Here is a 24317-nt window from a genome sequence, read left to right on the forward strand (position 1 = left end):
CTTGTTTATTTCTAGAGGAAATATATAGCTAATGGTAGTGACTATGTTGAGAAACAGTTTTTTGTGCTGAAAATTCGCTCTGTTAAATAACATTTTTGTGCTGTGTGCATTTGTTGTAGTTGCCTTGGATATATAATCAGGCATTACTTTTGGAGCAACCTACGTATATGCAGCCCAAAACAGCTCGTCTTCACTCAGTGCAGCTCAGACAACCCAAAGATTGGAAACCTACGGACTAGATGATCCAGATTTCCCCATGATTCCATGATTCTGTTAAGGGATTCAGTTTCATCTTCTTCCCTGAAAATGTGTCTTCAGAGAAAAATGCATGGATACTGGCTCTAATATGGAATACTTGTGTTGACACATGAAAATTTTCAGGGAAAAAGTGTAATTGTGATGTTATTGAAGTTAATAATGATTTCAAGACTGACTAACGTAAGTGGGCAAAGCCTGGACAGAAAATCACCACAATGGTCTAAAAGATGAATAGTAGATAATAGTAAAGTTTAGACAAGTGTTCATGTACTTGATGAAAGTGAGTTGAAGATACATACGTGATTGGTGCTGTTTTTTTATTTATGAATCCTAAAGGAATGGCAATGCAGAAGTTGTTGGCTTTGGTTGTGCGCAGCAACGCAGCAGAACAATATTCATAATGCACAGTCTCACTGCATTAGCCAACTAGTGAGTATCACATCTTCTGAAAAGAAGAAAGTCCGGTTGTGCAAAATAATTCTGAAACAGAGCAAGCCAAAGAGCAGCTTTTTTCAAACCCTTCTTCAAGAAGCTGACAAAGCATGTCAGATCATTCGTGTTAAATTATGCTGGACATCACTGAGATGTGCACTGCAGTCAACTAATGGCTGAGTTGCAGCTGTCAACTATGTACTGTGAGCCTGTGAGCCTCCTATAGCAATTTGACAGTAGTCCAAACTAAGAAAACGGGCCTTTATCTGCAAATTCATGGCTAGTTCATACCTGACAAAATAAATAACACACATGACAATTACACCTTCCAAGAAGGAAAAATTTAATCAACTCTTACACCTCCTGCTGACCTGCAGACTATCTAGTCCATTAAAATCCCATGACACAATTCAGCTCTGGCACAAATTACAACAGTCTTGTCGATTTAGTCAGCAGCAAATTCAGTATTTTAAACTTTTCCAGCAGGCAAAAAGGGGATAATTAACTGAAAGTAAAAAGAATAATCATACAAGCAGAATATTTATATATCTATATACTTGAATTGTACTGTGGCTTTATCCGTTTAACTCAAATTAAATTAGAATACTGACTGTGCTCCAGTAATAACGAAGCTTTTGCCTTTTACATATTTATTGCCCTTACTGACCACTCTATGTACTTAGTAATCAATCTTACCTCAGCTTTCCTGTGGTTCAGTCCTTGCTAGGAAACACTAATCTCTCCCAGGTTTTAGCTTTCTCATTTTCCCTACACCATGGTTTGACCTGCAGGTAAATGAAGCCATTCAAATATTTGCTTATCAAGTCATCTGTTCTCATCAGACCTTGCAATTCTTGTCATGCCCCACATGTCAGTTTAAAGCATAACGTCATTAATACCTTCAGTGCACTAATGGATGCTTCACACATGAACGCATTAATGAAATGTGTTATTGTTTTCCCTCACAGGACATTAACAATCTTGCTCATGCTGAGCCCCTGGAGCCCTGCAGTGCTGCTGAAAACCACTTGCTATCAAATGAACCCTCAGTTACGCTTTAGTAACTTTAAGTTCAAGTTTATCACTGAAGTGTCACTCGCGTGAAAAGAAGATACAAGCCCCTAAGGTCTTTTGGGCCCAACTTCAATTACCATAAACAGTAACAAGAGGCAATAGCTGCAAGGAAAAAAATGCACCATTGTATAAATGAAACACTGTCAAGATAAAATAGGGGAGATCTAGGTGTCAATGCTTCTTTCTTCTCCTCTTTGTCTGTGGACTGATGTCTTAGATAATGAAGATGGATCCACTTTCAAGAGGATGGATACGCGAATAATCCAGTTTCTTGATAGAGACGTTAAATGTAAGAGAAAAAGAAAAATTTGTAAGAGGAAAATAAAAATTCTCTTCTATGCCTTTAAGTATTATTTCCAGAGGAGTGGCAAAATGGCCCAAAGTAATTTATGAAAGTTTTACATACAAGTTACGTAAATAAGGCTGCTTACCTTTAGTTAAGCTGGGAATACCCAGCACTTTGGTGACAGAAGTAGGGCGGCAGCTTTTTCTGATCACAAATAATGTCACTTCCTTTTCCATAGGTAAGAGGAAAAATACAAACTCAGCTTTTCCTTGCATTCATATCATAGAAATCATTCACATCCAAAGAATCAGCCTTTGAGCCTACATTTTATGTTTTTATTTTTCAAAGCCAATGGAAAAAAGTTGCCAAGTGTGTGCTTGACATTAGTAATCAGAGTTCAATGAAGCTGGTAACTAATTTCAGAGAGTATAATATACATTAGTGAATAAAATTGTGAACTGGAAAAATACAACAAAATAGTGGAATTCTATCTTATGAGCCCCATTTTTCCTCATCAGTCCAAGATACAACATGAATATCAGAATTCTCAAGCCTACAAAGGTTCTAATGAGCTGTCTGCAAGGTCATGAAGGTCTACCACTTCTATCACAGTTAATTCCCTAATAACTCTGAAGATCAGTTCCTGAATGCCTTCACAATGATGTAGTGTAAGCCCCAGATACACTCCTTGTATTCTACCCAAAAGGCCCCATAGAAAGAAATCATGAACTGTGAGAATGATACTTGTAATCATAATTAAACAGCTAGCCCAGGAAATAGGAGTTTCCAATGTACCTATAGAAGGAAGGGATTGCCATGAAACATTTTGCTGGGGTACCCCAAACCCATAAATAGTTGCTATTTATTGTTTCTAAAATTCAAGGATATAGAAATATTATCTCAGAAGTTCTAATGTTGAAAACATAAAACCATTACTCAGACTCATCCTCTGGTTCACATAGCCAGACTTCCTGGTCAAAAAGTTTTCTCCAGGATATATTTCCATTAAAAGTGTGGTAAAATGAGTGCCAGCAGTTGAGAGATTTTTCCTCTCTGTGGAATTACTAGTTTACCGTGTTCTTTTCAGGTGCACACAAATCAGTGATGAATCACAGCCTTTCTGGTTCAAATATCATAGAATGCCTTCAACATCCTGATCTTTTCTTTTTACTGCCATTAGCTAATCAATATTTTCCATAAACTTACGATCACCTAATGCTCTTACATAAGTTACTAGACTTCATTTCTGAACATTTCCTACAAAGCATTTTTCATTGTATACCTATTTCTTCCTCTATATTTTCTAATGGGAATGCTTGTGCAGGGAGATAAAGAATTTTTAACCTATTCACTACCAAACAAGCTAACATAAGACATGCATAACTGCCAACAAAAATTTCTTAATGACCTCCTCCCTTTTTATATTTTGTGGTTGTTCACATATATACAGAAAAGAAAATATTTTTTCTAGCACCAGAAATGTCAAATGCTAATTGTTAACTAATGGAAAGAATGAATTGTCTACCGCCTATGCCAAACAGCATTGAGTTGAGTATATGTTCACATAATTCCAACATGTCTGTAAGCACATTCGAGGAGAGCAACTGAACTGAATTGTTTCAACAATTTCTCTGTCAAAATGGAGAGTAATATATCAAATGGAAAATGAAATTCAGTCATTTCTAGTAATGAATTTCCATACTTGTCCCTGTTGTCATCCTAAACAAATTCCAGACTCTGCATAGGAGTCAGGAATTTCTCCCCCATATTACTTTTCAGTTTGGAAGCAACCTTCGTGTTTCAGATGTTAGTATTTTAAAAGAACATGTACACAGGTTGCTCTGTGCCAGGTAGCTGCAATATTAAAAACCCTTCTACGGTAGATGGAGCCATAAATATCACACAATAGATGTGTATGTATAAAATTGTATATATACACACACTCACATATATATTTTCCACATTAAATTGTTATAACTTTCTCCATTAAATCTCTGAACACTTGTGTAGGAGAACAGGAGATGTACTTCTAAGTGACAGAGAAGAGCCATTTCAGGCAAAACCTCAAATTTTTCCCAGGCTAATAACATAGAGAGCCCCTCTAAGTAGGCAATTCTGCCAATAGACCAGCTGAAGTGCCTCTCTAAAAATGCGCAAAAGATGGTATATAAGCAAGATGAATAGGAAACCATGATGCATTTAGAAAGCTGTGATTCAATTGCTATCAAAGAAACATGCTGGAACGAATCTCACAACTAGAATAAGATGATTGAGGGCTATGAGTTTTTCAAAGAGATAAGCAGAGAAAGAGAGGTGGTAAATTTGCACTCTGTGTTAAGAAAGTGATAGATTCTAAAGTGCAGTGCCTGAGAAAAGACACAGACCAGTTGAGAGCCTGTGTGTAAAAATTAGGGACTGGACAAATAAAGGGTATCTGGTGGTTGGAGTCTACTAAAGAAAGGACTGTTGACAAATACAGGGTATCTGGTGGTTGGAGTCTACTAAAGAAAGGACTGTTGACAAGCAAGACCTTCATGCTTCAGCTGAAAGAGGCATCATGCTCACAGACTCTCATCCTGGTGGGGGATTTCAACCACCAGGATATCTGCTGGGAAAACAACTCAGCAAGCTGCAAGTAATCTAGGAGACTCCTGGAGTTCACTGAGGATAACTTCCTGGTACAGGTATTGAACAGACCCATCAGAGGTGAAGCATTTCTAGACCTGGTGCTCACCAGCATGGAGGAGATCATGAAAGATGTTAAATTTGGAGGCAGTCTTGGCTGCAGCAACCATGCCTGTGTTGAGCTCATGATCTCAAGAAACATGGACCTGGCAAAGGATAGCTATCTTCAGATTGTTTAAGGAATGAGGATGAGATTCCCTGGGAAACTGTTTTAGGGACAAAGGAACAGAACAGAGAACACAGTATTTTAAGGATGTCTTGCTGAGAGCACAGGAGCTCTCTATTCCTCTGATTAAGAAAACGGGCAGGAAAGCAATATGACTGGGCAAGGACCTGATGGTCAAAATGAGGTGTAGGAAGGAAATGTGCAGGCAGTGGAAGCAGAGATGAGTGACCTGGGAAGAATGCAGAGATGCTGTCTAGATGTGCAGGGATGGAGTCTGGAAAGGTGAGTTGAGGCAGATGGAATTGAGTTTGGAAGGGATGTGAAAAATAACAAGAAGGGATTCTTTAAATAGCTTGGGCAAAAGAGACTGGGGTGGAAGACTGTACTCCCTTTGAAAAATGAAAAGGAAGATCTGGCCTGCTCAGGCATGGAGAAGGCTGAGTACTTACTGAGTTCTTCGTCTCAGTCTTGACTGTCAGTCAGGCTTGCCACATTCTCATTCTCTAAGTCTAAGTGGGAGTAGAGAGAGCAAAATCCCTCCCATTGTAAGAGCGGAGCAAGTCCAGTACCACCTCATGAAGCAGATGTGTACAAGTCTATTGAGTCAGATGACACACATCCTAGGGTTTTGAAGGAACTGGCTGATGTGGTTGCCAAGACACTCTCCCTGATATTTGAAAAGTCATAGCAGTCAAGTGAAGTCCCCACTGACTAGAAAAAGGGGAAAATCACTCCCTTATTCAAGAAGGGGAGAAAGAAAGTCCTGGGGAACTATAGGCATGTAAGCTCTACATCTGTACCTGGAAAGGTCTTGAAGTGGATCGTTCTGGAGGAGATGTTAAGGCCCACGTGAGATGGGGAGGTGACTGGAAACGGTAAGCATGGTTTCACCAAATTCAGTTTGTTCCTGATCAATCTGGTGGACTTCTATGATGGAGTGATGACATTGGTGAAAAAAGGAGGGATCTCATAAGTCTACTTTGATTTTTGCAAGGCTTTTGACATTGCCCCAGAGCACATATGTATCTCTAATCTCAAGAGACATGGATTTGAAGGCTAGACTATTCAGTGAATAAATAATTGGTCAGATGTTAGTAGCAAGAGTGCTGTTGTTAATGATTCCATGTCCAAGTGGAAGACAGTGATGAGTGGTGCTCCCTAGGGGACCATCTTGGAAAAAGTGCGTTTCAGCATCAGTGACATAGACTGTGGGATTGGGTGTACCCTCAGCAAGTTTGCCAGTGACACCAAGGTGAGTGACACAGTTGACAATCGAATGGACAGATGTCATCCAGAAGGACCTGGACAGGTTTGAAAAGTGGGCACAAGAGAACCTAGTGAGGCCAAGTGCAAAGTTTTGCATTTGGGTCAAGACAGTCCCAGATATGAGTACAGAGTGTAAGAAGAACTCATTGAGAGAAGCCCTGCAGAGAAGGGGATCCTCATGGATGAAAAATGCAGGGATCTGTGCTAGTTCAGTCTGGAGAAAAGAAAGCTCCAGGGAAATGTCATTGTGATCTTTCAGTACTTGAAGGGAGCTTACAAGCAGAAGGGGGATTGACTTTTTACACAGACTGATAGTGATAGGACAAGGGGGAATGACTTTAAACTAAATGATGGGAGATTTAGGTGAGAAGTTAGGAAGAAATTCATTACTCAAGAGAGTGTGAGGCACTGGAACAAACTACCCAGAGAAGCTGTGAGTGCCCCATTCCTGGAGGTGCTCAAGGCCAGGTTGGATGGTGCTCTGGGGATCCTGGTCTGATGAATGGCAACCCCTGCCCAAGGCAGGGCTTAAAACTAGATGTCTTTAAAGTCCCCTCCAATCTAAGCCATTCTGTGATTCTGTGATTTCTTCACTCATCTTGCAACTGTAGACTATTTCTAGCTCTTCCTGCCTAGGAAAAATGTCCCAAGAACAGCAACAAAGTCTTCTCAACCAGTAATGAGAAATTTCTTGCATTGGCAGACTCGTTAGCTACAGGACATACCTTTTAAACATATACATTTTTAAAGATATTCAAGTTCCTTAAGAAATGTCAATTCCAGTTAACGCAAAAAATGACCTGGTAACAGTTGCTACTGTATTGATTCATTTTTTTCAATTTAATCATGTTTTCTTAGTGCCTTTTTAATTGAAATTAAATCCAGTGCAAGATATAAAACTTGGAAAAATCCTGTTATGCATACATGCAATTTAAACTACAATTTATTTAATCAGTGTTTATTCTTTCCCCTTTGTTTAGTATTTGATTATTCACTGGGAGCAGTTATTGATTTTAATCCTTCCTTCCCCATCAAAATATGCACACAGCGGTTCCTTGGGTGGAGGAGTAGCTCTATCCAGTCAGTACTGCCTCCTTGAAGATATTATTTCCTAGTATCTTTACACAGAGTAGCAACTAGCTAATGTTTTCATTGGAACAATGCCCAGATATGCTACATTAATTCAGGAAAATATCTTTTGTTAGCAAGCATTAGGGATTATTACCCAAGAACCCTGCAGTGCAATACATATATATATAAATATATATATATACACACACACAAAACATATATATATATGTGTATATATATATATATATTCATACACAAAACAATAGCCAACTTTCTATTAGAAGTGCCCAATGGACAGATTTTTAAAGGCTTTCAGATGTCTAAAGATTCAGTTCCAGTTGTGCCTATGGGTAGTTTTGAAACCTTCCCCCTTCATATTTTAAGATCAAATTTTAAAATAATTGCAAGTGCCTCTAGTTATTCATTGCTATGGGTAATGGTAAAAAACACCAAGAGGGACATAACCCAAAAGAAAAAAGTTTTGCTACATGTTAGAGCAGTGCCGATGTTTACTGGTGATGCCCGCATTTCATCTAGTGAGCAGTCTTCTCACAACTGTGATCACAGGGTGCCTCCTGTCGAGGTAGCAACTTGCTCTTAAGTGTGTCCCAGTATACTGTATCACCAGTGTACTCAGCTCCACACACTTAGTAGGATGCCTTCTAGCTGTTTTCCAGGCTATTTTCAGGCTTATTGTCTGTATGGGTAATAAATTCAATCTTAATGTCATTATGTAAACAGTCATCAGCAACAGAGAGAAAGCCTACAGATGTGACAAATACCTCAGAGTTTGCACTGTATTTACCTAACATAGTGAGATGTAGATGGTTGTAAGACTTCAGTTTCACTAAGAAAATTGGTGGGAAAGACAAGAAGGGAAACAGGAAGTAGTACAGACAGCAAATGGAGGACAAAGAAGGACAGCAAATGGGATCTCAGGAGTAACCATCTGCAGCAAAACTCCTATGAATCTCCAAGCTAGACCCAAGCTGTCATTATATGATAGAATCATAGAATCATAGAATGGATTGGGTTGAATGGGACCTCAGTGATCATCAGGCTCCAACGTCCCTGCCACAGACAGGGCTGCCAAGCTCCATATCTAATACCAGACCATATCCTCTGTTTTCCCTGCCCTGTTACAGGCAGACAGACCTGACAGATGAGGAAGGTTAGAAGAGAGTCCCACCTCTCTGTCATGTGCGCACCTCCTGCCTGCCCTCCCCACTTCGCCAGGTTCCCCTAAGTAGTAGATTTGGGGTATTGGAAATTGAGGGGGAGGTGAGTGGGGAGGCAAGGGAGGAGCTGCCTAAGAAGGGGCCTATGGCAAGGCTGTCATCCCCATTGAGACTGCCTCTGCCAGGAAAGACAGGAGGGTAATTGTGGTAGATGATTACCTCTCAGGGGAACAGAGGGCCCCACTTGCAGACCCAACCTGACCTGTAGGGAGGTATGCTGCCCCTCTGGGGCCTGGGTCAGTAATATCACCAAAAAACCCCCAGATCTGGTTTGCTCCAATGATTACTGCTTGTTATTGACAATTCAGGCAAGCAGTGATGAAGTTGCTCAGGGAAGCCTGTGGGTTGTCAAAAGAGATTTCAGGGGTTTAGGGCAAATGGTTGAAGGAGTGGGAGTGCAAGTGGTATTTTTGTCTCTCCCTTTTGGGGCTGCTGAGGAATACAGAGAGGACTAGGAAAACCCAGACTTTGAATAAGTGGCTGAAAGGGTGGTGCCACCACAGGAACTCTGGGTTCTTTGACCATGGGGAAGTTTACTCAGTACTTGGCCTGATGACTGTGAAAGTGGATCCTAGCCCAGACGCTGGCAGAGTTCACTGACAAAGCTTTAAATGTGCAAGTGTGAACAGAGTATGCAGATGGCATCCTCAAGACTCCAAGCAAGCATTCATCTTAAATCTGATAACATTATGAAAAAATTCATATGAAGCATTTAACACAAAGCCTGAGAAAGTGCAGTCAGCTTGAAGAGATGTACTCAAAAAGAAGTGTGATTGATGAAAAGATCTTGTCAACGCTCTAGCAATCAAAGAAGGCTTGGAACTGGCAGAATTTGCTATCTTGTTGGCTTCCCTTTAGATTGATCCAAGCAGTTGCCCTGTTGGAGATGTAACGTGCACCACCATCAGCTAAGTAGCTGATGGTACAATGTGCAGTAAGCAGACCCTCATGCCCCAGGCAAGCCTGTGTGGGACTGATCTGTCATAGGCATCTAGTGGATGCAAAAGGAGTTGGAATAATTGCATCTCTTCTCAAAGAGGAATCTTCCTGCCTGGAGTAGGTTGGAGTGAGCTTGTGGTGTTATGATGATAAGCTCGGTATTTTGGAAAATTGCTAGTTTTGAAGGTTAACAAAGCATATTTGAATTAACATTTTGTATGTTCCTAGTGTCGTTATTGATCTGCTGTATGGTTTTACTGACCTTGAGTGTGTAGTTCACAGTTTACTAGATAATTACATGCTGTTAATAAATCAATAAACAATTATCGTCTGATTTAAACAACAACAGTGAAGCTATTTTTTACCCAGTGATAGTAAATATGGCAGTATTTATTGCTGTCTGCTAATATCTGTATCAATACTCTCCTGGACAGTGGAATAGCTACAGATGTTAAAGAGCATAATGGATTCTGTTCAAAATAAGGATCTTTCTCTCTCCTTATTCTCTTCTGCTCTAGGCCATTTAACTCTGAATTAGCTCTGAATTTAAAGTTGCTCCAGAGCTAACCAACTTTTTCCCCTTTGCCAATCCTCCTTCAAAAAGTCTTCTCAAAACTGAGGTTTACAGGAATGCTACCCCAGTACTTAGATACTGCCACACTGTTGCCTGTCTTGTTGGGAGTATTTTCTCATTCCATTTAATTCACTTTTCTTCAAAGCTGTTGAACTGTTCATTTAGACACCACCTATGGACTCATAGACAACAGAGTTGCAGACCAGTGAAGTGATGATACTGAAAAGTCTATAGTCACTGTTCCAGACAGTAGCTTCACTTAATTACGCAATATGAGCCAAAATTCAGGAATGGTACATCTTTCTTAAAGTCACCACAGAATATAAATAGACTAATTAGCCCCAAAGTTATTCAACCCTAAACACAAAGAGTGAAAAAAAGTTTGATGTTAATTAGCAATTCCTTTATAAGTATAACCCCCCAAACTGTCCTTTCTTACACTTAATTTAATAGGAACATTTCTTATCACTAAGTCTATTGGAACATCATAGCCCTGCTGGTAAATGCCTTTTCAGTTTATTAGAATTGCATCCATCATTTTCTTTCAGTACTTTCTCTCCAGTTAAACTGTGTTCAGGCAGAAAACTAGACTCATTTCCCCCAGTCAATTCTAGGACAATGGTTTTGCTATAACTATAATAAATATTGCTATAATTTTCTGGTTTTCGTGTATGTCACATTCCATCTTACGTTACCACTTAACTTTAGATCAACATTATCCAATTTGCTATGTTTTTGTATAATTTACCCAGGAAGTTTTACAATTAATAAATCCTCAATCATAGTTTAATCATAATTTTCTTAAGGTAGAACAATTAAAAAGTAGTCATTATGTATATTGAACAGCATTCCACGGTCCAGGAAATAAAACATTAAAGCGCTAAACTTTATTTATTTATTGAAACAGAAACAAAGATTGGCATTGATTTTTCACACTAGAAATGCAAAACGAATATCCCTTCCACAGTTGTTGTTTTTAAACAATTGAACTATATTGACCATGCTAAGAGTTGTAAACGTAGGCCAACATCATCTTGAGTAATTCCAGATTTTTTTTGTGCTCCACATTTTCTTTTCTGTGAAGGTAAATTTTCCTCTTACAAAGTAGTAGCAAACATTTGTAACAGCAGCCAGTTGGTGACACAAAACAGCTGCTTTTTAATATAAAGGCTTCAGTAACAGCAAAATGCTCCTTTAGTTCAGTGGGAAAAACATTCTGAAGAATCAGCAATTATATAGTGGAAATAAAAGAAAGATAATATTTGAGAAGCTTTGGGTTAGCTTTCCATTTCAATCTAAGGAAAGGCTAACAGGTGTTTTACTGTTGGTAGCATAATAAAAAGATTTTGTTACGGAAATCTCTATTAGGAGTAATAATTGTTTTAGTTCTGTTGATGTGGTGTATCTATAAAGCACTAAAAGATATAATTTATGTAAAAATTAATATTTTTGTATGGTTTTTAAAAACACAAATGACATGGTTGCTTACCATTATGGATTTCCAGTCTACAGATACATTAAAGCAAACTTACTGCTGCAAAGTGATGGAAAAACTGAAAGATTGTAGAACAGAAAGTACAAATATTTACATGTGTGAACTGCCTACTACTAAGGTAGCAAAGAAAAATTCCAAAGACAAAAAGACTAGCCAATTATCATTTTTATTATTAATTTAAACAATATTTTGTAGACCAACACCTCGCAAAGCAGATGAAAGATAATGGACCTAACTTAATCTAGATTAGGTAAATATAAGTAAATAGGAGTTGCAGAACTCTTTGAACTCAAGATCAGAATTAAGCAATCAACTTAAATAATCACTGGGAATTTAATTCCAATATACACATGCGGAAATGCCTCAAAAAACTTAAAGTAACACACAACGTCTCTACATGCAGTGTATAACGGCCACACAATAGACAAACACAGATAAGCCTGCCACATATTAGATAAACAGATAGATAAACAGATAGACAGATAGATAGATATGTAAGTATCCAGTACAACCATTATCTTTCCCTCATACAGTGAAGTGCAGTGAGTTAATAAAGCACCATTCACTTACTTTTTAACTGTTACTTTAGATTTAAAGTCCTGTTTTAGACAGCATTGCTGCAGTTGCTATCCATGTTGGGAACTGAGAGAATATCATACATGTTATTCATCATTCTATTACATCTTAGTTGTGATGAAGGAAATAATAACCAGACTACTTCAGTTTAGGAAATTACAAAGCTTCTGTAAGTTGTGAAATCACGGGGTAATGAAGAACAGCTGTTTGCTTTTAACAAGATTCATAATATTATCACATTTCTTCTCATGCTGATTTAAAATATTAATAAAATCATAGAATCACTGTCTCTCTCCAATTTATAGGAGGGAGAGGAGATTCTTTTTAATATATTATACCCGGCGTGAGATTAAGAAACAACGGTTCAAATGTTGTCCAACTAGTTTATTATAAGTCTTAATTAGGGAAACAGGGAAGGGGAGAACGGACACTATTATGAATTAGTGTAATGGGGAAGGGAAGGAGGATGATAGAAAAAATAGAAAAGAAGAAGAAAGGAGTCTTCATAGGAAGCAAGAGTGAGATAGTCACCGCCATGGATCCAGCATGGTTCATAGATCAGTCATTGATCGTCAGTAGCAATGAGTCATCAGGCATTGTTGTTCTGTTGAGGATGATGGTGACCATGGCAATGATGGTCCCTTTTCAATGGTAGTACTAACTTATTTATAAGTCCAAAGTTGTTGAGTCAGCTCTCTTTGGAGTGACAGCTCAAATCCAAAGTGGTTGAGTCAGCTCTCTTTGGAGTGGCAGCTTCTGGCTCTGTGATCTCAGCAGAAACTCCTTTGTTCCCATCTTCCGGGCCTTGCCAGCAGATAAGAGGGAGCAGGGATGCCCACCTGCATCCTGTTTTTTGCAGGACACGATGGTATCATTCCGCAGTTTTCCCACACAAAGCTGGAGCTTTAGTCACAGGCCAGATCTTCCACCAGTAAACACTCCTGAGCATTCTCTTCCAGAGGCAAGCAGCTCTGGAGGAACGTGCTTTCAAATGTCCACAAAGTGATGTTGATTTCACACGGTAGCATCCATCACTTCCCTCTTTGATAAATCAATCAGAGTCTTATCACAAGAAACACCGCAGGAAGCAAGCTTTGAGCCAAAAAACAAGGAAGGATTCTCACAATCACAGGAGAACTAAGGTTGGAAAAGACCTCTAAGATCATCCAGTCCAACTGTTCACCTACCACCAATATTTCCCCACTAAACCATGTCCCTCAGTACAACATCTAAACTTTTCTTTAACACCTCCAGAGTCAGTGATTCCACCACTTCCCTGGGCAGCCCATTCCTGTGCCTAACCACTGTTTCAGAGAAGAAATTTTTCCTAACATCTTGGCGCAACTTGAGGCCATTCCCTCTACTTCTATCAGTAGTTATGTGGGAGAAGAGGCTAACTCCACCTCTCTATAACCTCCTGTCAGGCAGTTCTAAGAGAAATTCTGAGCCTACTCTTCCCCAGATTAAATAATCCCAACTCCCTGAGCAGCTCCTCATAAGACTTCTGCTCCAGACCCCTCATCAAGCTTCCTTGCCCTGCTCTGGATGTGCTTCAGAGTCTCAGCATATTTCTTGGACTGGGAGCCCAAATCTGAACACAGTACTTAATGTGTGACCTCAGCAATTCTGAGTTAAGAGGGATGATCACTTCTCTGTTCCTGCTGACAAAACTATTTGTGATAGAAGCCAGGATGCCATTGGCCTTCTTGGCCACTGGGCACACTGCTAGCTCATGTTCAGCCAAGAGTCGACAGATTCACCCAGTTCTAATTATTCCACGTAGTCTTCCAGCCACTCTGCCCCAACCCTGTAGCGTTGCCTGTGGTTGTTGTTGCCAAAGTGCAGGACTGTGCACTTGGTCTTGTGAACTTCATCCCATTGGCCTCAGCCCAGCAGTCCAGCCCATCCAGATCTCTTTCTAGAGTCTTCCTAACCCCAGTCAGATCAACACATTCCTTCCAGCTAGGTGTAACCTGCAAACTTACTGAGAGTACTCAATCGCATCATTGAGATCATCAATAAATACTGATCAAGACAGACCCTAATTCCAGCCTCCTGGGGAACACCACTCATGGCTGGTCACCATCTGGATGTGACCTCATTTACCACTGTTCTCTGGGCCTGGCCATCCAGCCATTTCTTTACCTAGAAAAGACTGTACCTGTCCAAACCAAATACAAGACAACGTCTAAGGCTTTGCTGATGTCTAGATCGATTATGCCAACAGCGTTTCCCTCATCCACCAGGCAGGCCACTTGATCATAGAAGGATATCAGATTGGTCAAGCAGGACCTGTCTTTCATGAACCCATGCTGGCTAGGCCTCATCCTCCAGCTGTCCTGCATCTGCCATGTGATCTCTCTCATGATGATCTGCTCCATAACTTTTTCCGGTACTGAGGTCAGGCTAATGGACCTGTAGTTCCCTGGATCCTCCTTATGGCATTTCTTGTAAATAGAGTCATAATGGCAAGCCTTCAATTCTCTGGGACCTTTCTGGTTGACCAGGAATGGTGATAGATAGTGGAAAGCAGCTTGGCAGTCACCTTTACCAGCTCCCTCAGCAGCCTCGGCTGGATCCCATCTGCCCTACAGACTTGTGATTGCCCAGATGGAGTAGTAGGTCTCTAACTGTTCCCACCTGAATTGAGGGGGGATGGGGGAGAGAGAAATCTTATTCTGCTCCCCATCCAAGACTTCCAAGTCAGGGGGCAGAGTACCCCAAGGATCATTGGTCTGACTTTAAAGACAGATGTAAAGAAAGCACTGAGAAATTTAGCCCTTGACAGGGGTTGTATCTCCTTTCTGAACACAAAGTCCTCTAGGGTATGCAATGCTTCTCTTTTGGACAGGTAACCGGAACTGGAGCATTAACTCTTTAACTCCCAGTGCACTACATGATGTTACGATGTGGAATACCAATAACCAAAAATCATAATGGCAATGTGGTACTTTCAATATTCCTTCACAGATGAAGAACTTGTCAACATGTCAGCTACTACTGAATTTCAAATGCAGGTTGTCTGTAATTGCACTTAAGACCAAATAAGGTCATGGCAAAGCCACTATAAATCTACTGAGATCCAAAGGCATGCACACATCAAAAATAAATAAATAAAATCTATATGAAAGGATGTCCAAGATTAAGAGGTTAAATTTTAAATCTGGATCAAATAGAAGAAAATAGTTACTTGTCTCTTTTTTTGTTTTAAATATTCAAAGATAAAGAAACCATGAAGCCTCAGCAGTCAAATTTCTAACATATACCAATATTTGTACATACAATCTGACAAGGATATTATTGTATAAAACACATTTCCCAAATTATGTGCTCAGATCATTTGCTGATCTGTAAAGACTAATCTGTTAAGAGATTTGTTATATATTCTATTATTTTCCGTTGTTCTGTTGTTGTTATCAGCTATTAGAACATTACACATGAAAAGATTATTCTTAGCTGAAATGAGAAAAATGTGAAAGAGTAATTAGCTGATCTCAATTAAATTCACATCTATGCAATGGAAGATGTGTTCTGGCATTATTTAATGCTCCAAATTCTAGATGGAGTTCATAGTTGTAAGTAAATCAGTACTTAGACATGCAATCAGTTTTTCAACACGCAAAAACTATTTTATTTTCATGTACTACTTAATTTCCCTCTTTCACATTTGAAATAGATAATCTATAAACCTGGCCTTTCCACTCCACACTTTGGTTAAAAACAATAGCGGTACAACACTATTTGCTAAAGCATGAATCGAAAGATTACCTCATGGTAGTACTTTCCTCTTTATTTCTTTATTGTTTTTTGTTTTTTAATACAAATCTGAGCAGCTGAATCTTGACATCATATATGCAAGTTTAACATGGTACACCAGGCCATGTGTGTCCAAACATTTGGCTTGCCTGTGCCACAGTGAATGAAGAATTGTTTGGGGCCACATACAAAACATATAATATAGCTAATATGTACAAGTAATACAAATTTTTATATGTATATTCTCATTAAAATATTTTAAAAGGAAAGTAACATGAACATAAAGCTACTGGGATATTTGACCTTAATTTTGTGAAACTAATGCATCGGTCTATTTTGATGAAAGTGGATGTATTTCTTAGGGAGGTCTAAAGGTGTTCATCAGAGATTTTTTGATGAAAAAATACTCTTCCTATTATTCATCCTTAAAAATATTTGTTCACAAATGTACATACTGCCAAAAACTATCACATGAATAGGGCTTTGTTGTGAAGCAAGAGATATTTTTCTCTGGTAAGAGAAGGCTTATAAAAGACTAGTAGAGAGAAATGGTTAGATTTTTTAATAGAGTATCTGATGGCAATTCTATACTTTCCACATGAAAATCCGCAGATCGTATATATAAGTTATACGTATCATATATATATATATAAGTATGTAAGTCAACTGAAAATGAAGTTGCAAATGTATCAAAAAGCTGATGATTGTTCATCAATCTTAAAATCCATTCTTAAATATTTTTATCAAGATGGAAAGCACGGCTGCATATTTTCACTGTTCTCAGTACTTTATTTAGCCAATGTAACAAAATGCATGGAATTATCACTTGAGCTTGCCATTATTTGAGCTTTATTTTGAATGCTGTTATGATTTGAAAATGGCAGATATTTTGATTTTCACTTTAAAGATGTATGTTTAATCCATTTAAATGAATGTCCAAACCCACCAAAACTGATAAATCTGTGAGCCATTTTTAATCTTCATGTCTGACACTAATTTGCCTTATGATTCCATAAATGACTTGATTCTGTTTCACAAGTCATAGAATCTTTTCAGCATTTTACCCCAACTTAGCCACCTTCCTTCAGAAAAGTAAATGATGTTCCCATAATCAGCATCCATACTTTTAAGGAACTTCTGGAATTAGTGATGGTTCAGTCCTTGGACTTAATGAAATTTGCAGCTTTGATGATGATTTAAACAACATTATCCATTTTTTTAAGCTTTCACCCATCAGTTTTCTTGATGTACAGAACAGTGGTATTTCATTACATGTGACAGCAATTACAATGCCTTCTATTACATAAAGATTATTATTATTGCATAATGATTATTGTTCTAGTACATAAAGATTATTCTTGCAGTGGTAGTAGAACACAGCTTCTTTTAAGCCCTGTCAATTAGCAATCTTCTTTTAAGAAACCAATTTTAAAAAAAAAAAGGTATGTCACATTTTAACTCATGCCACAAAATAATCCTTTGTTCTTAAGGAAAGCAGAAAAATTAAGTCAGAAAAAATGAAATACAATTCAGCAGCAAGTCAATAGTTATGTAACAGCAGATGTTGCTGCAGAGCAGTGCTTACAAAAAGCCAAGAACTTTGCAGCTTCTTCTGCAGTGCTGCCAGAATGGAAGCTGAGTGAGCAAGAATGGGGTACACAGCCACAACAGATGACTAAAAGGACATCCATGGACATAATGCTCAACATTAAAAGCAGGGTCTAAGAAAGAATAAGGAGGTATGTTCCGAGTGGTGGTATTTGTCTTCCCAAGAAATCGCTGTACTTGATGAGTCCAGCTTTCCTGGAAGTGGATGAACATCTGCCTGCTGATAGGAAGAAGTGAATTAATTCTTTGTTTGGCTTTGCTTGCTTGCAGCATTTGCTTTGCCCTGTAAACTGTCTTCATCTTAATGCATGAGTTCTTGCACTTTTATGATTCCAAGTCTCTTCCTCAGACCAACTGTAAAAACAGTTTTCACTGTAGTTGGATATAACCTCTTCTGCTTCTGTTTGTGCCCATAGCCTTCTGTCCTGGCACTCAGCGTGACAGAAAGGAGCATGATCCCATTCTCTTCACTGCTTCAAAGGAAGCATGAAAAAAATACTTTTCATGTATTTTTAGACAATGAGGAGATCTCTGCCAGGCCACCTCTTCTCCAGGTTGAAAAGTCTCAGCTCTCTCAGCCTCTTCTCATGGGAAAGTTGCTGAAGTTCCTTGATCTTGGTGGCTATATATTGAACTCCTTCAAGTATGTACATGTCTCTCTAGTTCTGGGGGCCCAGAACCAGATACAGTATTACAGATTTGGCCTCATCAATGCTGAGTAGAAGGGAAGGATCACTTCTCTCGACCTCCTAGTGACATTTTGCCTACTTCAGCCAAGAATACCTTCAGCCTTCTTTTCTGAGTCCAGTATGATAGTACAGGAATAGAAGTGTGCATGATCACAAGGTGTTATTAATATTTTCCCAGGCACAGCAGAATAAGATAATAAGCAGTAAATCAAACAGAAAAAAAAAAAAAAAAAAAAGGAAATTAAAAATTAAAAATAAAGGCTCAAGTGACAAGTCATAGGCTTTACTATATAGCAGCGTGAATGATGCCTGTGGCAATAACAGGAACCTGCTAATTAACAGTTAAGTAGTTGTAACAGCTGTAATTTCAGTGCAGCATGATACAATCAACACTACTATCAAATCTGATGCTATCTTGAACCTCCTGTGTTTCATGCTGGGCAACAAAAAGGACAGTTTTGTATTCACCGACCCAAAGAGCACCTGTATGACCTCTCATTCACACCCCTCTCCTTTGGGAAGGAAGGAAAACAGAAAAAAAGGAAAAAAAAATATGGATTGAGTCAAAGACAGTTTAATAAATGAGGCAAAAGATACAGGTGCAAGGAAAAGAAAGAAAGAAATTATTGTTTCCTATAGGCAAGCAGTTGTTAAGACACTTCTGGGAAAACAAAATTTCAGATTGCATAATGGTTTCTAGAGAGGAGAAAGCACATAATCACAGTGTCTCTGCCTTCCCTCCTTTCCCACATTTTTTATTTCTGACAGTGACATTATATGGCATGGGATATACCTTTAGTCATTTGGGGTCAACTGCCACAAATATGTCCTCTCCCACGTTTTGTCCTATTTGCAGGCTAGTCACTATGAGAGAAAAAATGGGATGGGGTGTTGAAGAGCTGAAAATGAAAGTGTTGCTGTGGAAGCACTAGTTAGAAATAACAAATAGTTGATATATTAGTCAGCATCATCTAATTGAAAGGGACCTTTAAAGGTCATCTGATCCAACTTCCCTGCAGAGAGAAGGGACTACTGGTGTATACAGTATGTTATATAGAATATGTTTATTCTAGAATTTAGAAGAATTTCTAAAGTTTCCAGAAAATTTTGTACAGTACATCTTCTGCCACAAAATATATGGTCAAAAATAAAAATAAAAATAAAAATAAAAATAAAAATAAAAATAAAAATAAAAATAAAAAAGGTCTGCATTGCATAGATAGTATAGTATGCTTGTGTGTTACTAATCAAATAGGTTATTAGATCCCATATTATCAGACTGTGGGAAACTTTGGAGAAGTGTCCAAAATCTCTGTACTCTGCACAAAAGTTCAAGGAGGATTCAAAAAGATCAAAAAATGTGCAAAACTATCAGACATCCAAATATTCCTATGGCAGTGAGAATGACTCATCGTAGGTCTTTTCCAGCCACGTTCTTACATCTCCCTTCTACATACTTGAATGGGTGCCCATTTATTTTTCCTGTAGTCTTTCATCATAGTCTGAGCAGTTCAGCTTTTCTAGGTTGATATGTTCTACTGTATTTTGCACTGTTTTATCTGTCCTCATACATCCTCCCAATTTAGCCAAGCCTGAATACTCTGCCTCTTGCATGCTCATAATTAAACTACACTCATGTATCACCAGTGCATATATAAGTAAGTATTCTTTATAAAAATTAACATATTGACTAAACTCTCTCACTACTCAAATTATAATGACTGTATCCACAGTAGTTCGAATGGAAAGAACACTAACAAGTAGTTCCTTAAAAGCCATTTTATATATTCTTTGTTGGTTATCAATGCAGTAAAAGATCACGCAAGAGTATGATTCTGCATAATTTTTACTATTTATAGAAGCAATGATTTTGATATATTTTCTTCTTCTTTTCCTCTACAACAACATCCATATCACGTCAACTGAGATTTTCTTCCATTTGTTTTGAGTTATACCTATTATAATTCTGTCCCTTGCTATTAGCTTCAGCAAATTTTACTAGTTAAGTCTGAAATTTTCATGTTTCTCTCTGCTTAAGGCTATATTAAATTTATTCGAACGTATCAGCAGGAACAGTTCAACCATTTCCCAGAAAGAGGTCACTGGAAAAAGAAATAAAAAATTGACAATACTCTATTTAAGTCAGATGGCTTGTTCAACATCACTAGCTGTTTTTTGACTTGCATTCCACAGGAACTGAGCGAATGACTACAAAGTTTCATTTACAATCTTGATAAGCATGCACATATCTGACAAAGCATCCGGAAAACAAAGAAATCTATTTTGTTCAAGGATTACATGAGTTTGCTGTCTTAATTTCTTAAAGAACTTAGCTTTCCCTGACATACCCAAAGAACCTCAACCAGGTGTCTCAGTAGTCTTACATTCTGGCATGGGAACCTTATGAAAAAACACAATTTTATTTACCCTGGATTCATCTTCTGGTACAACCAAAACAGAACTCTCTACTATACATGCCATCTAGGATTATCAGACCAGCTCTAAGATTTACTGTTTTATCTTCTATGAGAGTTTTCTCAAAAGATTGTAACCTTCTGACTAAGTAAAGGCCACTGCTTGGTCTCCACTAGCATACAGCAAGAATTGATGAATGTCAATGGATGTCATTTTCTCACAAAGACGAATTCACTTCCACATCTTTGTTTCATACACACTTTTATGTCAGATATCATTTTGTCAGAATGCTTCCTCTGCTGCCACCTATCTTATGGAAAATAAATGTTACAGAATATTGGTGGAAAGGTTCAGTCTCTGCTGCCTTACCAGCAACATCCACATCTGGCATCATGGGCCAACATAGTAAAATGAGGCATTACTTTCTGAGTAACCCACATGTTTTAGACTTCGCTCTCCTCTGGGCATTCTACCTATTTCTGTTTGTCTACTCTCCTTCTGTGTGTAGCATAGGCTGAGATAGCCTATGCACCACCCACATGCATTCACCTCTTCGCTGCTGGGGATTCAGTTGTTTCCCACCAAAGGTATTTGTGCTGGGATTAAAAAACTCCACCTTGACCAGCTGTTTGATGGTTGCTCTGATCGCAGCCTTTTTAAAATCTATCTTATCCAGACAACATGAAGAACATATTAGACCAAGGTTATCATAAGTGTACAACCTAAAGTTTTCTTAGAATATATCTGAGCTTTGCAACCTAGAGAGTGGTCAAGCTCTATCCTGCACTCTCCTAAAAATATAGATCCCTACAACTAGGTGAGTAAAACTCATTTGTCTCCAAAGTAACAGAACAGGAAGTTTTCTTACCCAATTGTTTGAAGTTTTTTCTCTGAGGACATAGGCAGTTTACCTCCTTGTAGTAAATATGCATTTGATTTTTATATATTCCTGAACAATGAAGAGAAGAGTCCTTGAAACTGGATAACCATCAGTAAAGGAGCAGCAAGATCTTATGTCAACATTTCTTGCTGCTTAGTAAAGGATGAAGCAAATTTTCAATCTAGATACCCAGCCATTTTTGGCAGACATTTGTATTTTGTACTCTGAACTTTGGAGAGTGTTCAGGAGATATCACAATGACCTCATCTATTATGTTTCTCCTGATTGCTTCACTTACTAATAGCCATTTTCTTGCTAGTGAAAAACACTCCTAGACAGTGCTAACTTCTAATTAGTCATGTTTTAGAGAGGTAAACTGAGTGAATGTAAGAAGTCTGTAGGCAATATCTAATGGAATCTACTGAGTCCAGCATTCACCTGTAGTACAGGTGAGAATTGCCTGAATACCTGTCACATCCATAGATTCAGTCAGTTGCTTTCAAGTTTGAACTGTATTCCACATGTGTGATTTAAAGCTATAAGTCTTCATGCGTATGGAAATGTAATCTCTTTCCTTTGCTATACTTACAGAATTAGTAATCCTACAGTTTGAGCCGGAGTATCAGTGGCACATGAGAATACACATCTGTTAAGTCTTTCATCTTCCAAAATTTACTTTCTTATTTTTTCCAGAATACCAATTATCTGTCAGTGGTGCACGATGAAAGTAAATAATTAACAAGTGGCTGAAAATACATGTGAGCCTACTGGACTAGCAGAAATGTATCTACTACTTCTGTATCTGATTGTATTCATCTTCTAGGACAGTCAAGTCAATTCAGTGACATTAATTTTGTACTACTGGTGGCTTAATGCTTATGATCTTGTAGGCTGATCTAGATCAGCAACTCAGATGCCCACTCATCATTGTCCAACCTCCCACTTGTGAAGACTGTTAAGATCACGTAGACAACTGCAAGTCTGAATGAACTTAAAGAATCAATCCCTAAAATATACTACAAATCTAGGAATTTTTATGGAGAGAAGGAATCAAGGTCTTTTCATTCATAGCAAATATATTTTCCAATAATTCCAATTTTAGATATACCATAACACACAGCAATATTGACATCTATTATAAAAAAAATGTTAAGTCACATATTTTAGTATATATATTGAAATATATTTAGTATCCGAAGTCAAATTTATTATGTCTTTTTAAGTGCTTGCTCTTTTATTTGCTGTAAATTAGCTTTTTAATGCAAAATATACTAGGCAGCATTTCATCTGAATCAGACAAAGCTATTGAAGCATGAGGTCTATATAACCAGTGAAGCAGAAGATCATGCTATTACATGGATAAATGCTCTAGAATTACTGAAGCAACACAAAAACAATAATTGAAACACAACTTTTGAAACCTTTTAAGCATCTCATTTTGGGAAAATATTCATATATATATATATATATATATGAATGCATATATGTATATATGCATACATTAATTTAAATCATTTGACATCAAAACCCCACAAGAAAGACAGTTGGCTTTGATTAAAACCAATTTTATTATTTCCCATTCACCTCCCCCCCAGAACAAGCAGAAAACAACTTTGGAATCAAAACCATCTGTGAAGATTACAGAAATAATCGTTGCATCATGATGTTTTATTCTTATTTTCCATGTTTTCAGATAAAGGAGGAATGACAGTTACCAATCCATTTTGTCTCTGGAAATGCTATCACTTCACAACAGTTTCAGCACCCAGCATCTTGTGGATTTCTCTAGATCTCCAAAGACTGGGCTCAGATTATAACAAGATTTATAGTAACTATTTGGGTTTATTAGACCTACTTATTTGCTTATTCTTTACACTGACCAACTTCTGTCTACATATGTATGGCATATGTTTGTTCTGCAGAGAAATTTAAGAAGAATATAGGGTACATAAATGTGGATACCCCAACTCCCAAGCCCACAGGAACCCCATTCCAAAGCCAGTCAGAGATTTGGATGTTGCTTGGTGAATGATCTTCAAATCTTCTTCGGGAAAAAAAAAAAAAAAAAAAAAAAAAGTTTATCCAAAACCATGTAATTTATACAAAGCTGTGTAATTTATCCCACTCAGTGTTGGAGGAAAGCTGTGTCTCGATCATCGTACACATGTGAGCATGTAAGACAGAGTCAGAATCACCTCCAGCTGCAGCACCTACAGCAGGTCAAGGCTGAACATCACAGAGAATGGCTGAGAAGGTGATTTTACCCTTCTCTAATAAGTCACTTCATGATGCAAAAGAGTGCACTTAACAGTCCACAGCCCTGACATTCTTTTGAAACTAATTGCAGGCTGCATGCAACACTCTCTCAAGGCTACCATTTGCCCACTTGATGCAATTCCTTCCCCATCTCTCCTCAGCCCTAAGAGCATATTCTCATCCACAAAATTTATTTTCCCCTCTACACTCACCTTAGCTTTTGTAGCCTGAAGCAGGGTGACATATGCTCTCTCTCCTCCCACACACTGACATAGGTTATTTTAGCAATAGAGGCAATATATTAGCTTCAGGACCAATATATTAGTTTAGCAAAAGGAGTCAATGTGTGCTAATTCTAAAACTTTCCATTAGCTTTGCTTAGTATGTTAACAACTTTGTTTTTCTCAATGATTCTGCATCACAGAATCCTGAATTCACAATTGACAACTTTTATCTTTGCATCCACCAGGTGCAAGGACTTTTTCTTGGTTCTCATATAAATTGTTTTGAGTTAGAAGAGACAGAAAGCTGCACTTTAAGGTTATAATACGTAATGGAAATCTACCAAATTGGGGAAAAATGGCTGGAGGTGAACCAAACAGCTCTGTAATGAAAAGGAAGAAGAAATAAAGGGGAGGAAGCGAGTGGTTGTA

Source organism: Meleagris gallopavo, chromosome Z, assembly GCF_905368555.1.
Source record: "Meleagris gallopavo chromosome Z, MGAL_WU_HG_1.1, whole genome shotgun sequence".
Taxonomy (NCBI): Eukaryota; Metazoa; Chordata; class Aves; order Galliformes; family Phasianidae; genus Meleagris; species Meleagris gallopavo.